Consider the following 14,327-nt stretch of genomic DNA (forward strand, 5'->3'; position numbering starts at 1 on the left):
ATGTTGGCTGTTCTGGTCTTAGTCCCTGTGTTATTATCAGGGATGCAGGGTGATTGACTTCTTGTTGACCATACCTGTAGCTCAGATGAGCATAAATAAGGAATCTTCCTGCTTCTTACAACTACTCTGTAGTTCAAAAAAAGCGGAAGAGGTAGAGGAGAGCTTGTCCCTGTCCTTTCCACTTAGCTGAACTCACAATCAAGTTAGTTATATCTGCTTGGTAAATCTGTAGCAATTAATTGGCATTTGCAAAGAGCTTTTTAATAGCATAAATCACAGATCTGAGGCACGTTATATTTCGTGTCTTAGTCGAATGACTTCCTTGCCTTCTTCGCGCCATTGGTTAGTTTGGGGCTATAAACCAGTAGGAGTTAAAACCAAGTTTCATGTGGGTGTGTTTACACCACAATAGATACATTGAGCATGACATTTATAATTGCCAAAAATGTATTTCTCTGTATGTTTCATAGAGCGGGGCCTCTCTAATCCGAGCCGTTGCCGGGTGAGGTGAGGCGTGACTCCCACACAGTGTTGGGTGAGTTGTTATTCTTTTCCAATATTATATGATTTACTAGATTATCTGGTTTTTGACTCTCCTATAGTCATGATATTGTCTGGCTCTAATTAAGAGCAGTCACTAGAAGTGTTTGTTGACCACAATAATTTTGACCTTCACAACATATTGATATTTACAGTTGTATTATGGATGCAATATCAGTGTGTTCTTCCTTTTTTTGTCTTTATTTTTTTCAGGAAAGGATTGTACTCTGCATGGTTGCCAGACTTGAGACGGTAGGGTGGCTGCTTCAGCCACATGACTAAAACTTACCATCCCAACCATGCTTTATAGCTTGTTTTGTTTACTTTAAATTTTCTACAATGATAATTTAACTAGATGTTGCAGTAGCCTATTTTTCAGCTTGGCCCTGACGAATGCCTGTAAAACGATACATGAAAGGCAGAAACATGTTGGCATATTTATAGATGCTTCCTGGACAGTGATATTGTCACACTGTTACCACATCTGTTTTAACCTGGCGTCCAGGAGATACCAATAAATAATTTTGTCTACCCTGACCGCCATTTTAATTATGCACATATATATTTTTTTCTTGAGCACTGCACCCTATCAGTACCACTCGCAGTGAGGACTCATCTTCTTTCAGCATGGGAACTGTTGGCTCCGAGCAAATACTACTGAGCTTGGCCAGATGAACACCTGCTGATAAGGTCCTAGATGACGAGGTTCCGCCAAATGGGTGGGCTGATAGGACTCTTTCATCACTGATGGACCCTCACCGTTAGTTGTGATAGAAGTGTTGGTCAATTTATTGTGGTCGTTTTCCTTCATTTAAAAAGACCTCCTAGTTTATTTCTTGTTATTCACGTTCTTGGTGGGGGGTTTTGACTAGAGAGGTCGGTAAATATAGTCCCCTTGACCCTCAAAATACAGTTGTTTTTTCAACTGTCAGAGTCCTCACCCTAAGTTGGCAGGACTCCAAAATGATCCCGTCCCCTGGATTTCCTTGTCTTTCTGAGCTCTCCCAAGGATGTAGCTTTTACTCTACAGCCGGTAGTGTTTCAACCTCTAGGGGACACATGCATGGTAATTTAATGGCATTTAATCAGACCTGGAAGGCCTGGAAATCCACAAATGTGATGTTGATCTTATGCTCTCTAGGGGCTGCCTATATGGGTCCAATGCAATGTTTTTTCAATGTGATGCCCTCTATATTTTTTTTTTTTTACCATTGCAGCTTTGATATCAAACCCATGAAAGAATACACAGACACAAGGTTAATTACTGATAAATTCTTAATGGGGTTACCATTATGATTGCAAATGTTTTATTGATTATCACAGTAATGTTAAGGATTTTTGCAAAGCGTATGTGTTTATTACAAAACAAATGATTGAACTAACGTGAGAAGTTTATTATTATTATTTTATTTAAAACACTTGTAAAGCGCAGCTGTCACCTGGCAGGCATCCTGGCGCTGGGTGGCTTACTCCTGATTTAGAGGCTGTGGGAGTTGATTGGGGAGTGGTAATGGAAGGGGGATCTAGGGGAAAAGCCAAGTTTTTATTAGTTTCCGGAAAGGCAGAAGCTGTGAAGTTTGGCGAATGTCGGCGGGCAGACCGTTCCAGAGCTTAGCAGCCGCCACTCGGAAAGTTCTCGAGAAGTTTGGATGACCCTCTAAGGGGTCCCCAGTGATTACGCAATGGCATCTATGGTATGTTCCATTTGCAAATTTACATATTTGTAAACTATTGTATAGTATTTAGTAGTGTGTGTAATAAATGTACTTTTTTAAAGAAAATGTACTGACTGGACAATCAGTTATTGGGTGTTGTCATTGCGTGCCAGTGATTGGTGATTACTAGCCCACACAACCTCCCTTGAGTAGGCCTTGGACTGCTCTGCCAGCTAACCTGAGAGAGTCAAGCACTACAATGGGGTGTTTGGTTCCCAGTGAAGACAATTATGGACAAATCTTTAGATAAGCCCGACTGCTCTGTCCCAAGTTACCGGAGGGTAAACACAGGTTATTTTTTAGTGTGTACCTAGCTTACGCTGTAGAGAGCAGTGGTTCCTGCCTGGCCTGGGTGCGTACCTCAGCCAACCAGGAATCCCATTTCAAATATTCTATCAACCATCTTAATTCAGCTATTTAGGGTCAACAAGCCTCTTACAAATCATTTCATATAACATGAATATCAACATTTCAGAGCGGGTTGAAGCCACACCAGCAGCTCTTTGAGCACAGCAACATCATAGCAAGTGAACATTACATGGTCTTTGAGTCAGTGACCTCACATAGCCTTTGACCAAGTGACATCACAGGAATTCACATCATATGGTGTTTCTTATACATTTCAGTCCCTTATTGAATGTGGTCTGTAATTGGTGAGCTATTTATAGCACCAAATAAAATACAACTCTACTGAGTCAGAATTTGTCAAGTGTGATAAATACCATCCAGTGTGAAGATTTTTTCATATCATGTTTGTGACACACATTTTCAAACCAGGAGCCAGTGAAAAATCCTTAGCTAAAAGACACTCACATTGAAATGCCTGTGGCTGTCGAATTGCCGAGACCTATTGGATTTGTCAATGCTTGTTAGGTCTCTGCCTCCATTATTTTCTAAGGGAGGGCGTTGCATTACCAGTGGTTGGCTATGCGCAGTGCTGCATTTTCTATCGCTCCACTTTGGCTGCAGTAAGTTACATTTGTAAATTTGACTCCACCTCTTTTTAAGCGTGTGCAGACATGCAAGTCCACACTTTTGAATAGGGGAGACTGAATCACGACGCCCTGAACCCTGCTGCTGGTCCCTGCCCCATAACGCACTCTGCACTTTATTGAGAGTCCCTGGAGGGGACGCGCGTGAGGCATGCCAGGGCCAAGACAGGGCCAAGACAGGGCCAAGACGGGCCCGTCTTCGCCCGTCATAGACCGTCAGAGGCCGGGCTGGGCCACCCCCCAAAGGTTGGACTGCTATTTTCTTTTGGGGCTTCACACCCACTATCGCCCCAAGAGTGGGAGGACAAAAATCCTTGATGACCTATTTGACTGGTGTAATGGGGGCCATTGAGGAACAAATAAATACAGTTGAAGAGACTCTTACCCAAGGCAGGTTGGGTACGCTAACTGCATGTAATACACGTGTTAGTTCCCCATATAAATCTCTTACTGCAGTATGTGATTGGGCAAGCTGCCCAGGGCGTTGAGAATGGGTGCATACAGGAGACATCAGATTATATATATGTGAGTGACCCAGAGGATGAGCCCCAACCGCCCTCGAAACGTAGTAAGAACCCTGATGTATCTGTGGGGATACAATCAGTAAACCATGCTGGGAAGTGTCCCATGAGCATAAGTAAAATGACGTTATCTAAGAAAAGGAAAAATACTGGTAAACAATTAAATACAGGCGAACCTACAAGGTCTGTTAGCTCAGGGAGACCCACCGTGAACATGCTAATTGAGGGTCAAACGCTTGAAATTGATAAAATTACAAGGAAAATTGATGATTTATATAATTATGTGGTTGGTGCTTTGGGGAAATGAATAGAGAGAGTGGCTGTTATAGAGGGATGTTTAAGCAGAGACAATAGGGTTACCGCTGGGGGTGTGAATACACAATGTAATGCTAACCATCCCCGTAGCTCACTCTTAATCCCGCATGTAGGGAACCATTCCCTCAGTATTGTACCCGTAGAAACCTCGAGCACAGATCCCATGTCTGGTACAACAAGATTGGCCACACATAGATCAACACCTCCTTGTAATAAATCGCAAGTTAATAATGATCATAAAAAGCCAATAATAGAGAAGAAATGAGTTAATAACAGAACAGGGAGACACCCAAAAGGGACGAGGGAATCCCCAGAGAACCTAGGATATAATCCTCTTGATTTACCACCGGCTACCACACCATACATAGTAATCCAGGCCAATGTTCCTTCACTACATACATCAGTGTATGAAACGTGGGAGGGTCTTCAAAATAAATCTCTTTATTGGCTTGGTATAAAAACGGTCTTACTGATGCATTATTTGAAAAATTCAAAATGGTTAAATGGGTTACATGGGTGGGAAATGGCTGTAATTTTTTTCAAGGAGATTGTAATGTTTTGACTTTTAGCGACCCTATGTTAGTGCATGCAGCTCTCACAAGGCCAGGGAATGTACGTTTTAATTATACAGAAATTAACGTCTTACCCCTAGGCGCTTTCTATCAGCCCCCAGTTGTGAAACATTTTAAAAGCCATGTAAGGGATCCTTATGTTGACACGACGAGCTCATGCAATGTCCCGCTGTATAATCGTTTTGATTTGTTAACCACACTTGAAGATCTAGATTGACCAAGGGTACAGCATATGAGAGGGGATGGACAAACTAGGCTGGAATATCTACCATTCCCTGGTGATACCTCACAGGAGCAGCTCCTTGGTCAAGGGATTGCGCTTTATACTGGGATAGATTGCAATTTGAAAATAGATCAAATAAATGAGGGTGTGGACACTGACGTAAACATAATTAACTCTGAAGGAAATACTGAAATTAGTCCTAAACATATAGTACCATCAATAATGGGTGGGGACAACCCCAACGGAGAAGTGAACACTAACGGCCACATGCATCATTGTTGCCGTTTACGATTTCTTAATTGCGAAAATTAAGGAATCGCAATGAAGAAATCGAAAAAATTCCTTAATTGCGATTCACAATTTGCGAATCGCAATTAAGGAATCCCTTCCCATTGATTCCTATGGGCCAGGAGGCCCATAGGAATGAATGGGAAGTCATTCTCAATTTGCGATTAGCAATTTGCGAATCGCAAATTGAGAATGCAATTTCAAGGGTGCCCCTGAAATATAACTTTAAGTGGTGTGTGTGTAAAATAAAACTTTCAAAAATGCACTTTTGTGCATTTTTGAAAGTTTTCGCAAATTACCATGAAGGTCAACTTCATGGTAATTTACCTCTCCCTATTTGCGAATTCGCAAATGTAAAATGTTCATGCATTGCATTTAAGAAATCTCAAATTGCGATTTCTTAAATGTAATCGCAATTTTAGAAATCACAACATGATTGCGATTTCTAAAATTGCAAAAAACATGATGCATCCCAATTTTGTCAATTGCATTCGCAAACGGCCGAAAATTGCGATTCGCACCGTTTGCTTATGCAATTGACAATGATGCATGTGCCCGTAAGATCCCAGGAGAGGGACAGGAAAAGGAAGACACAGTTAAGGCATGGAAAATACTTTTTGGGAATATTGCTAGGTTATCCACAAAAGTGAGAGACCCTCCGTGGTTAACCTTTGTAGAAGAATATTCTATAATCTGTCTACAAGAAACCTGGACAGTTAAGGAAATACATATACATGGCTAGCAAACTTTTCATACACCGGCAGACATTAGTAAGTAGGGGCGTAACAAAGGTGGATTATGTACTTATGTCTCTAACACTGTGGGGGTGACCAACTTGAAACTTACAATTGAGACTGATTATTACCAGATCCTAGTAACGAATATGGTAGGAGGGTACTTTTCAGTGTTACTCAACTTCTATAATAATATCCCCAAAATTCAGTCAATGAGCGTGCTAATGAATTTACGTCAAGCATTGAGTAATTTGGAAGACAAGATGTCTGGTGATATGTGTACTATATGGGGGGCGTGATTATGACTGCTTCTTGTGCCAACATAGTTAAAAGGGTATTTGTGGCCTAGGAAAAGACAAAGAAGATACGCTGGCCCATTTTCCACATATAACACTGTAGGATATGGTAAATTACATTTTTCAGTTTGACTTGGGATATGTCAACGAGCTGTGTACTCCCTTAGTACCGTTTGAGCCTACCTTTAATGCTAGAGGTTTTAATTCAATTATTGACTTTGTTCAATTGTCAAATAGGTACTCAAGAAATGTCCATACTTTTGAAACCCATAGTATTATATTGAGTGAGTATTATCCAATCAGTATTGTTTTCGATCTAGAGAGTTCTGATAGAACCAAGAAGAATAAGGGCTTACACTAACATTTTGATATCAATCTTCCCTGCACAAACGGGTATTTTTAAAATTGGTCAAAAGTGGATCCCATGGTTTTTATTAAGCAACTTGTAAAATGGTCAAGAGAAGATCTTGAAGCTTGTCTCTTCGAGGAGAGGGATGACGAAGATGTTCTAAATGCCTTCCTTAAATTTACCGAGAGTTATGAAAATTATTAATTAGGGAGCAGAAACGGGGAACGCACAAGACACAGGGCTGGTTTGATAGGGACTGTAGTAAGGCGCACATCCATTTGAATAAAGTATTGCATAGGGAAATTAGAAATAGGGAGGAAATAAGACAGGCTAGAATTACATATCGGCAGGCGATAAAAAAGCGAAAGGTACAATTAAGATTGGAGGCGTGGCAGACGCTACACCAGGCATGTTTAAGGAAAGATAATAATAGCTTTTGGAAAGCGGTTAATGCACCATTGTTTGCTAACAGGGATACTGACATTGTAGATATTGCCATTACCGAGGATAAATGGGTCCAGTATTTTACTGGTCTCTATAATGATGAGACCAGCAGATATGATGAGGCATCCTCAGTAGTTACGGTGACCAATGATAGTGTACAGACTACAGTATTTCCCATGAATATTTGTTTTTCTTTAGAGGAAGTAACTAGGGCCATAAATGAGAGCGCATCTGGTAAAACACCGGGGCCGGGTGGCGTTCCTGTATATAAAACTAATATTGAGCTGTGGACCCCACTTTTAACTAATGTGCCGCTCACTGGTTGAGGATCGTGGACACCGGAGGACGCCTTAGTGAAGAGCGTGTCGTTTGAACTGTTGACTGAGTGGAGGGCTGAACCTGCGCCTGTGTTGTTCGCGGGCGGGACACTGTGCCGACTCTATTTGCGGGACTGCGAGGACCAGCGAGCCTAGCGGCCCCTCACCTGCCGCAGCTGGTCCTCTTTCCTCCCCTGCCTCCTGCACCTTTAATACCTTTCGCGGCCCCCGCTCCGCGGGAGCCGCTCACTGGTTGAGGATCGTGGACACCGGAGGACGCCTTAGTGGAGAGCGTGTCGTTTGAACTGCTGACTGAGTGGAGGGCTGAACTTGCGCCTGTGTTGTTCGCGGGCGGGACACTGTGCCGACTCTATTTGTGGGACTGTGAGGACCAGCGTGCCTAGCGGCCCCTCACCTGCCGCAGCTGGTCCTTTTGCCGCCCCTGCTTCATCCTTCTACTTAAGCACGCTCGTCTCCGCGTTCGCGGGACGAACCCGGGCGAAGCCCGGGCCAAGGGCGAGCCCGTTTTAAGCCCGTTTAGAGACCGTGTGAGGCTGGGCTGGGCCCCCTCTAACACCCCAGCTCGAGTGAACTGCAAGTATGTGTATTTCTAACTTTATTGCAATTTACACTCTGCATTAGTGATAGTGGACCTCTTGTTTTTTATTCACGTTATGAGTACACGTGGGAGTAGAAGTAAAACGGCTGCAGGGGGAGCTTCTCTAACGGGCACACTTGACAATTTTATAATAAGGGCAAACACATTTATAGACCAAGGGATCACCCTAATGGAGCGCAGAGTGTCCCAAGATCTAGCTTTGATTGACGGTCACCAACTATTAGTCTTTCAAAAAGAAAAAGAGTATGTACTACTAAGCCTAATAGAAGAGCTAGTGGGTCTACTCACGCCTGCCCAAATGTTTCAATTGCTCAAATGGATAAAGATAAAGTTGTAGCCTCTACCACCCCTGGCCCAATAGCAACAGAGTTAGATAGCACTGTTGATTTAGTGACCAACTTCACTAGAGATATTGACGGGAATATTTTGACCAGTCTCAATTACCCAGGTGCACTAGTAGGGGGTGTTGGAGACACAGCAGGAGATGGTATGGAAACTATAGCTCTGATAGATGTAAATTCATCAGTAGCAGTAGATCTTCCAATAGCTGAGCATAGGGGTAGGCTGACTTTGTCATCCTGGAATATAGCGGGCCTGTCTAGTAAAGTAAAGGACCATAATTTCCTAGCATTCATAGATAAATTTGACGTAATTTGCCTTCAGGAATGCTGGGAACAGTCTTAGATTCATCTAAATGGTTATCGCACCTTCTTTTCCCCAGCACAGCAGTCTAGTAGGGGTAGGTGTTCAGGTGGGCTATGTACTTTTATATCTAATACTGCCAACCTGTCAGCTAAATGGTTAGCTAGTAAAGGAAATAACCAGTATTATCAGGCACTTACACTTAAGGTGGGAGGTAACCAGCATATCACATTCATTAACTTCTACAACAACATTCCCGGGGATGATCGAAAAAGGGTTTTAGATGAACTAAAAGAAGATCTATGTAGGGAAATTGGTTCAGAGCAAGAGGGAAGGTGTGCTGTAGTGACAGGAGACTTTAATTGTCATCTCTGTCCCCACGGTTACCTAGACATATGTGGTATGGTCAACCTTAAGGGAGATCCATGCTCTCATTTTGAGCATTCTACGTTGGGGAATCTACTGAATAATTTATTATTCGAGCAAGACTTAGGCTTTGTTAACGAGCTTTGTATCCCCCAGGTCAAGTTTCAACCAACTTTCAATGGGAGGGGAACAAAGTCGGTGATTGACTATGCCCTGGTCACTACAAGTTATCATTGCAACGTCCTATCGTTTACAACAGAGGACATTGCTCTTAGTGATCATTTTCCTATTAGTTCAACTTTTAGTAGGGGTTTGAGCTGTGGTCAAGCACCTAATGTAGTAGAAAACCTATATAGCCATGGGATTGTTTTGAATAGAACTAATGGCTATTCAATAAAATGGAGTAAGGTTAATCCTATAGGGTTTCTTCAAAGTCTGGTAGCAGACCATTTCTCTGACTTCATGATCTGTCTTGGGGAAAACCTAAATCCACACGAGGTTACTGCATCATTCCAAAAAATTACCCTACAGATCAACAGTAAACTAACAGGGACTACACGGGGGGGATAACCTTAAGGTCGAGGGCTGGTTTAACTCCGACTGCAGCAAGGCGCACTCTCATTTAAAGAAAACCCTGAAGATCGTGCCCAGAAACCCCCTAGATATAAATTCTGCAAGAGCAACTTATAAATTTGCTCTGCGGAAACCAAAAAATGAACTGAAAGAGGCCGCTTGGGGAGCCTTGCTTAAGGCGTGCTCTTTAAGGGATAATACTGCTTTCTGGCGAGCAGTAAATGCTCCCTTTTTTGTAGAAAGGAAATGTGATGTGATGGAGATTGCCATTGAGGAGACTGTCTGGGTTAATTATTTTGCTGAGCTTTACAAGAAAGATGACTCGGTCAGTTTGGGCAGCATTAGTACTGTTCAGCTTTTAACCTTAGAGTCTGTCTCCCAAGATTCTTTCCCCTTGGATATAGTTTTTTCTTTATCAGAGGTGGAACTGGCCATCACAGAAAGTTCTAACTGTAAAGCCCCAGGTCCAGATGGTATTCCTATTGATATCTATAAGGCTAATATCACTCTATGGGCACCGCTCCTGACAAGTGTGTTAAATAGTTATAACAAAAGTGGATTCCCTTCCACTTGGCAGGATGCGATAGTAGTGCCAATATTTAAAAAGGGCGATCGAAACGATCCAAAATGTTACCGCCCTATCTCCTTGCTTGACTCCCTAATGAAAATAGCAGGTCGAGTCATTTTAAACAGACTACAGGTATGGGCCAAGGATGAAGGTATTTTATCTAAATTTCAATATGGGTTCAAGTCTGGTCTGGTTACTATCGAACAAGGACTTAATCTGGCAATGCTGATAGGAAAATATAAGACGGCCAAAAAGGGAAACTTATTCATGACATTCGTTGATCTCAGTTCAGTGGTTGACTGTCTGAGTCATGATGTCTTGTGGGACACTTTGGCAAGCCTGGGCGTTGATGTAAAAATTCGAAATTTTCTCATGGAACTATATAGAGGGGCAGGGGCAAAGGTGCGTCACGGTAAGAAAGGTGAATGTACTGGAATTTTTTTTAATAATGAAGGGTGTACGCCAGGGATGTATCCTTGCACCCTTTCTTTTTAATCTTTATATCAATAGTGTAGTAGACCATTTAACAAAATTGGCTGTGGATTACCCTCAAATTGATGGTGCCGCAGTCCCTATTCTACTCTACGCAGATGATGCGGTTATTATGGCAAGAACCCAATTAGGCCTCCAGAAGGCGTTAGCTAGCTTTTCAGCATATATGGGATCTAGGGGCCTGAAAATTAATACTGGGAAAACCTTCACTATGGGCTGCACATCAAAAAATAAGGTCGCTTGTAACACTTTTTTAGTACAGTCAAAGATAGAAAAAACTAGTACCTTTTCTTACTTGGGGGTTGTTTTTAATAAAAAAGGTGCATGGACTACAGCAAAAACTACTAGGTGTTTAGCATTCTCACGTGCTATTGGGGCACTTATACAGTTTGCTAACAAGCTGGGATTTAGGCCCGCATGCATTCTGTTTGATATTTATAAAGCTAAATGCGTGTTGACTGCCACTTACAGGGCTGGTATTTGGGGCATCTCAGATTGCCAGAAAATGCAGTTGAAGGAAAACAGCTTCCTTAGATACTTGCTAGCTGTCCCCAGATCCACTTCAACTTATGCTTGTCACATGGAACTTGCCATGGCTTACATTTCTGATATAATCAGGATTAGCCCTGTGTTGCTTTGGCATAAGATCTGGACCTCTACTGAAACTGATCTTAATAGGGCAATTATTAGAGACTGCATGCGACATGAGGGGTCTAAAAATATACAGTGGCTCTCTTATGTCAAGGAATTTATAATAAACATAGGGCATCCGGAATTTTACAATACGCCCGTATCTCTATCTTCCATATCCAAAAAAACGCTAAATGAACGATGCTCAGTCTTTTTGGCTGACCAACGTTGGTCCATTGAGGGGAAGAAGGCCTCTGTTCTGCATCACCATTCACTATTGCAGGATTCTGGCTTGCACCTTTATCTGTCCCCCGAGTTGGCCAGCTATGATAGAATGCTTCTGGCACGGTTGAGAATGGGTATCTATTTTAGGATGGTCACCTTTCCAGCCATAAATGACTGGTCCAAAAACCTAATTAACTGCCCATGCGATACCCATTCTGTGCAGTCTACAAATTCATTGCATTCTTTTTTGTAAATTTTTTGGCTGGGGAAGAAGAAGATATTTAATTCCCCTGTTAAAGCTTTGGGGCTTAAGACAGTGTAGACCGGCCCTTTTTAAGATCCTTTTGCTTCAGGATGAAATTACCATAAGTGCTGTATCTAAGTTCTTAAAATTCATTATTAGATGTAGATCTTCTATGGGTTGAATGAATTTTCGCACTGTTAACAGAACTTTGTGCGTAATTGAATTGTAATGTACTGAGGTAAATGAATCTGAATCGATGTACTTCTATGCACTATAGAGAAAGCCCTAGTTTGCACTGCTTCCATTTGCACATTTTCATAACATATGCCTGTACTTTTTATATATAATCTACTTTGTATTTAATTATAACTGAACTTTTAAATTTGTATGTTTTTATATTGTGCTTATATGATTTTTTAATGAAATCGAATAAAGCTATCTTTGACTTGAACTAATGTTTTAGCTAGATGTAGTTGACACGTTTCATTCCCACATGGTTGGACGCAATAGTGATCCCCATTTTTAAACAAGGGAGATAGAAACGAACCAAGGTGCTATTGCCCAATTTCCCTGTTAGATTCCCTCTTGAAAGTAGTAGGGAGGATAATTCTAAATAAACTACAATTATGGCCCTATGAGACAGGAGTGTTATCTAATCTTCAATATGGGTTCCGAGCGGGGCTTGGCACGATAGAGCAAGGACTCAATTTAACCCTGATTATAAGTAAATATACATAAGCAAAGGTGGGGACACTATTTTTGTCATTCGTTGACCTTAGTTCAGCATTTGACTGCGTAAAACATGAAAAGTTATGGGGTGTTCTTAAAGGGATGGAAGTTGATCCACCTTTGCTTTTATTTATAAAGGAATTTTACAGGGAGGCAGGGGCAAGTGTTCGATTTGGGAGGCAGGGGGAGTGTTCAGCTAAGTTTCAAATGAGAAAGGGAGTGAGGCAAGGTTGTGTACTTGCCCAATTTCTTTTCTCATTATATATTAATAGTCTTGGCCAATATTTGATTGGACACCGCCAGGACTGTCCGATCATTAAAAATACACCTGACCCATTTTACTTTATGCGGACGACGTGGTGGGTATAATGGCGTGGATGCAAATAGGGTTGCGGAGAACTGTCACTAATTTTGGTAATTTTATGCAAGATAGGGGTCTAAATGTGAATATCAGTAAGACTTACACAATGAATTGTGGAATAAAATGAATACAAAATGTGAAATTTGTATTAATAATAATAAAATTGAAAGCACTGACAAATTCTCCTACCTGGGGATTAACTTTGATCGGACAGGGTCTTGGACTACCGCTATTCAGGCAAGAAAACTAATGTTTTCCAGAGAAATAGGTGCAGTGAATAATTTTTCTAGGAAATTAGGCTGCAGAGTTACTAGCTATTTACAAATCCAAGTGTCTATCAACAGCTATGCACGGGGCAGGTATATGGGAATTGGCTGCTATACCTTGATTTGGTTATATAAAAAAAATGGCAAACGAAATCGGCCATCCTGTCTTCTTTAAAACATCGGAGACCATGGTAACAATCCCTAGAAAAACCGTAAAAGCAAAATTCGTGACCTACCTAGAGAATAAGCGATGGCTTCAAGAAAGAGATTTTTAAAATGTCATGTATAACCATTTGATGACAATTCGCCCAGGTATACAACCCTATTTGGAACAGGTACAGGGAAGCCTGGTTCGCATGCTTTTTTCGCTTTCGTTTTTGGACTTTCCATAGATTGATTACCTTTCCAGAAATTAATGACTGGTTGAGAAACCTACTCACATGCCCATGTGATGACATTTCAACCCAAACCACGATGCATAGTATTTTATTTATTTTGTAAATTTATACATTTCCTAGGAAAAGGTTTTGATTACCAATTTTGAAGAGTATGGATTTAAGACAGTGCAGAATAGCTTACCTGAAGTCACAATCTTTAGAAAATCAATTGATTATAATGGCTATTTCCTTCTACCCTCTAATCACACGTTGACTGTCTTCGTTTTGGACCATGTGCAGAGCTCTGATGCCTTCCAGCGATAGTCATGGTATGTTAATAAGACATATATATGTATATATACGGTGAAACGTGTTCACACTTGAGTAGCTCTCATCCCTCTTACATTGGGATGTGAGGAGCTACGTTCAGTATACTGGTTTCCATTTGTGATTCAATGTTGTGACCTGATAAGTCAGACACATGATCTCTTAAAAGGTCTTCCTGTTACTCGGTGTGGAGCCTGTAACTAGCTGGAGCTGTGGCTGGAAGGGTCTATGGTATTTACGGATCGGTATATAGAGCGTTGAAAGAGGACAGAGATCACACCAGACTCCACATGACCTGGTTCGGATGTCACCAGGATTATGGTTGGCAACGAGGAGCCGAGAACATTCTGTAAAACATAATGTATCATGGCGGTTGGACTGAATATCCATCACGCTGCAGATTGCCAGACCCTGGCTTTCTTTCATCACTTAGCTCCTCTCCCAATTTTAAAGCTCCTGTGCGTTGTCTGTAACCAGACACCACCAAGCTTGCATGTCCCACATATGTAAAGGAGCACTAGGCTCCTATCCTCCTCGCTGTGTAAACATGCTAGTGTGCCGTCTCCAACCAGGAGCCACCAGTCTTGTATGTAAATGAGCAT

This window comes from Lissotriton helveticus (genome assembly GCF_964261635.1).
Source record: "Lissotriton helveticus chromosome 1_1 unlocalized genomic scaffold, aLisHel1.1 SUPER_1_unloc_19, whole genome shotgun sequence".
Classification (NCBI taxonomy): domain Eukaryota; kingdom Metazoa; phylum Chordata; class Amphibia; order Caudata; family Salamandridae; genus Lissotriton; species Lissotriton helveticus.